Below are 5,152 nucleotides of genomic sequence, written 5' to 3'. Positions count from 1 at the left end.
CTCTCTCTCTCTCTCTCTCTCTCTCTCTCTCTCCCCCCCTCCCTTTGTCTGTACGATTATCAAGTTCGGTGAAGTTTATTCTGCGAGTTTATTCGTGGGCGATAACAAAACCGCGCCTAGGATATGCGAGGTTTGTTCCTATTTAAGCTACAAAGTTATATTTCCCATGAAAGCCAAACTATGGAAGTTCGGTGCATGACAGAAGCACGTACGAAGTTAAGCAGCGTGTCTGCCTCCGCTTGGAAACGCGCGTGCGATCTCTGCAAAACCCTTCGATCCCAACTTGGAAATTAGGCAGCTTAGCTGGATTAACGAGAGTTTATTTATTTATGATCCATGTATGCAATTTCCGCAACAAAGATTCGTCAAATTCCTAATAGTTACTTTCTTACTGATATAATTTCAGTTTCAAACTTAGAACACTATCGATATTGAGCGATATAGTGTTACAATTGATACACATCTAAATTCTACATTATCATAAAATGGAATAACTGTAGTCCACATTAAAAAAAAAATAACCTAAACAGTACGCATATCTAAAATTAGGATAGTAAAAGCTTTTAAGATATTTTTAAGACATCTTCTATCTCGATTTTTACATGCATGCCGTTTGAGGTAGCAAAATTTGGATAGAAGTTATCCGATTTCATGATATGAGAAAATAAGTCACTTTTACTTAATGTAACAATCAATTTTTCATACATTTCACACTTTTATATAATGAGAAAATATTTAAAATCCTTCCTAAATATAAATAACACAAGTAACCTTATTAATTTAAAAGGAAAGAAAGAATTAATAAACACACTATCAAATTCAGTTCTTAATATAATATGAAATATAAATGCCAAATCCAATGTCTTTTTATAAAACTTAAATCAAATATATAACACAAAATAATATATATAAAATAAGTTAAAAATTGAAATCAATTATTTCGTTCTCTTATAATATTAATCGCCAGAAGATTTCTTTCTAAACTGTATGTAATAGATTAAATTTTTATTACTAAAGATTAAATTATTAAACTTTCTGTTTATCCAATTTTTTCATCTTCTGATTAAATTATGATTTAGACTTAATTTTATTTTATGATAGATCATTAAATTAATAATTTTGTAGGGGTAACTTTAATAATAACTCAATACAAAACTATCAGTTTAGTGATTAAATAAACTAGAAAAATATCTAATTTTTATCATCACGTAATTTTTTAACATCAGATTAAGTGAAATCAAAATTTTATCAGAAAATGAAAAAATTTTAGCTTTAACTTGACAAATAGGATCTTTTGATTATTCAAAATATTGTTTGGCATTCAATGACTTCGCTTATCTGCACACAAAATTTATATATTGGTATTTTAAAGTTAAAAACATTTCTTTTTCAAAGTTTATAGAATCGATTTTAATTGAAAATTGCATTTATTGAGAAACATTTCTGGTTGAAAATGTATAAATCAGAAGACTTTGATTGTATCAATCAGAATTTTGATTACTTCAACTATAATAGATTCAACTAGAAAATTCTGATTTATCCATTTTTAATCAATTCCAATTAATGCAATCGAACTCTTTTTCCAGTAATGGAAAATTAATATCTAAAGGCTGGCAAGAAATATTAAAAATAAACAATATAGTGTTATACAATAATATAGTTATAAATAATATAGTGCAAATGTTTATTTTTACTAATAAAATTGAAAAGATTTTATTTTTATTAACAAAGTTTTGAAAATTGTTGAAGATATTAAAATAAATTCCGTGATGAATAAAATAAAAATCATTAAAAATGTTGAGAGTAAATAGAAGCGAATATCAGATTTACATTTTTGTGTTTATATAATTCAATTTATGAACACTTTAATTTATGTTTTGCTTTCATAATGTAATTTAACACTCTAAAATATTAAAATATATATATTGCGACATAAAATACTCTAGTATCTTTTATGCCCGCATTACAAGCGCTACTATATCTTCGATGGACATGACGTTAAAAAAAAGTTCAAAAGGATGATCTCCGGACGATTAACGGTCGATCGTAAGATCGGTTTATGGCGGTTTCCCTCTGTAATGGCTGACTTTAGTCCACGAAGAACGGCGCTAACGCGAAGGAAAAGGCGGTGGAATGAAGGATATGAAGGTGAACGAAGATATGGGAGAATACAGTTCCACATGATCTCATGCTTTATTACGTACCGAAGCTTATCCCGCCAATGCTCTCGTGCGCAGGCAGGTATTAATAATACTAAAGACACTTTATCGCAGTAAATATAGAATATGTAACTATATAACCGAGGATTATGTTACGCCACTGCGAGAGAGTCGATGCAAGATGGTGTGTTTCGACGTTGGACGCGCTTCTCCAGTTACTTAAGCATCCAGTGTCGCCGCTCATTAACTAAATTCGCAATTAAACTTAATGTGCGCCAGTAGAGCAGTGAGTAAAACGAGCATGGTGCTGTTGCCGCTTCTCTATAATCTGCAAGTCCGCGCATTGGCTTTTGCGTCCTGTTACGATGGCATATAACCGTGCGATATTTGCACAATGATGCGTAACGGAAGAATAGAATCTGTGATAGAATGTTAGCGAGGAGTAAAGTTGCATCGCGAGTGATGATATCAGATTGACACAACGGGAAGAAAGGAGATCGCGAGTATGCCCGTCATCGTAAAATGCAATCAAGCTCAGACACGGCAGGGTACCTCCGGTAAAATGCCATTTGGACTTTGCACGTCGGTGCGGCCGGAATATGCGGGATTCCGCATCCTGTCGCTGTCTGCGGAACATCGTTTTCGATTTTATATGTAGATTTTACACCGCGCCTCTCTCCATTTTTTTTGTTCTTTTCGGATTTCTCGTCTATCTTCGCCGTGTAAAATTACGTTCGAATTAATATCTCGTTCACGGAAACGAATCATCTTTGTCTTCTTTCCAGCCGACACTTATTCACGTGGGAAATATCCGAGATCACCGAGTATATGAGAAAAACAGCATCAGATACCAAGTAATAGACGAAATTATTCGTTGCAAGCACGATATCATTTTTCAGCACTTTGAAAACTGCGCTGCTGCCGTACGATATCGCGCACAAACACGTGTAATGCCATTATATGAGATTGGAGAAATTTCTTTTATATCTAAAATCCAAGATAATAACCGCGTCTAAATATTTATACATTACGTCTAATATTGATATATTACAATTGCATATTCATGGAAATGAAGCATTTTCAAGATAAACTTCAAACGTTTTATTATTTTAATGGTATATCTTGAAAATTTGAATTTATCATCTTGAGTTTGCATTTTCCATATACTTAATCTCTTTAAATCTCATTTAAGATGCTAACCATATTATTAATTAAAGCCGTTAAATTAATTTTTTAACCAAAATTTTAAAACAATCTAAATCATTATACTATAAAATTTGATTATATTTTAAAATAATCTAAATCATTATACTATAAAATTTGATTATATTTTAAAATAATCTAAATCATTATACATTTTTAAAAACAATTTTTCCTATTTTTTTTTCTGAATGTTTAAAAAAAATTCATTTTCCATTTTTTACGTTTCTTTAAATAAAACGAATTCAACATGGATCTCACATGTATCCAGGACAAATCAATGAGAAGGAGAACGCGAATAAGAATCGTACAAGAGAGTTTTAAAATCCGATTCCAGTCGATGGAGATTCTCGAGCGCGTAAGGACGGAGTGCGAGAACGAAAAGTTAGGGAGGAAAAAGAAAAGACCAAGAAATACGTATTCCTACTGCACACATGTGATCGGCAGACCGTGGAATGTCTGGGTGCACCCAGTGAATGGGAATTGCGCGAAATCAGGGGTATCCGGCTGTTAAAATCGGCAAATGCGTTTAAGTGTCATAACTGAAGCTTATACGGGACAGCCGGGCAACATATTGTCCCTATTGTTCGTAGATTCGATTATAAAATTCAATGTACAAGTTGATAGTACTTTCGAAATCTTCGATTTGAGATATTCAAATTTTATTGTTGCATGAGTTAAAATCCTATGAATATCTACTGCAGAATGCGATAGAACTGTTTTGTATATAAAATGGAGAAAACATCAGTCATTAACTTTTCATATGTTCTACCTAGGAATTAAAGCATACATTGTTTATAAGAACAGTATAATAATTTCCTTATTTTAATTGTAATACTTGGAATTATTTTATTCTATATTAAAATAAAATTTATTATTAATTTAAATTTCTTTATCACATTAATTCTTTATAAAAGGCAAAATTTATTATCGAGTACAATTTCTTCTTTTTTATTAAATGTTATTAATGCCTAATATATCTTCAAGAATTTAAGATCAAAGATTTTACTGGTTACTTACTTTCATTATCATCGATCATTTGCATTAATTTGTACTCCTCTTACTCGAAAGTATCTACCAAGACACGAGCTTGTAACGACAATCGCGGTAGTTCAGGACTCGCGACAGTTTGGCATTTCGCGACTTGAGTAGGATGAATTAATTTGCAAACAGGGCACGGTGCCGAGGGTGATCGAGGTTAGAACCGTCGCGAAGATAAGCTATTCTACAAAGGAAACTCCGCTCGAGTGCAACCGATTAAGCGAACCGCCGTTAGCAGCACGTTGCCATATGTCTCCCTTCTCTCAGCGTGTCATCCGGTATTCCGGTGTATCTAAGGCAGTTGCCTAAATTCTCTATCACGTATTCACGGAATCCGGAATATTCCACGTGTCGTCTTGACAGGTACGGCTTGAGATTCGACGTTGCTTTGGATAATTCGTCCACTATTCCCGGATGGCGTCTTGTCTCCATCGATTGGTGAATGAAATCATAGAGAGAGTTCTAATCACACACGATGTGTTACAAATTTCGTTTAATTCATTTATTTATTCATTTGTATGTGTATTATTTATTTGTTACACGCTTTGATACAAATTTATTCGAACGCTTTATGAGTATTATGCTGTAAGAATATACGTAATGAATCGGCGAATGAAATCATGAATTGTAGCGAAATTGTTTATTAATAGAGAAATGATTAGATCATTGTTGCATGATATGAATAATTTCTTCCTACACAAGAATAGCTATGCAAATCGCAATTACCAAAATGTGTTGTAATTATAATTTTT

This window comes from Atta cephalotes (genome assembly GCF_000143395.1).
Source record: "Atta cephalotes unplaced genomic scaffold scaffold00002, whole genome shotgun sequence".
Classification (NCBI taxonomy): domain Eukaryota; kingdom Metazoa; phylum Arthropoda; class Insecta; order Hymenoptera; family Formicidae; genus Atta; species Atta cephalotes.
Note: the sequence above shows the minus strand (reverse complement) of the source record.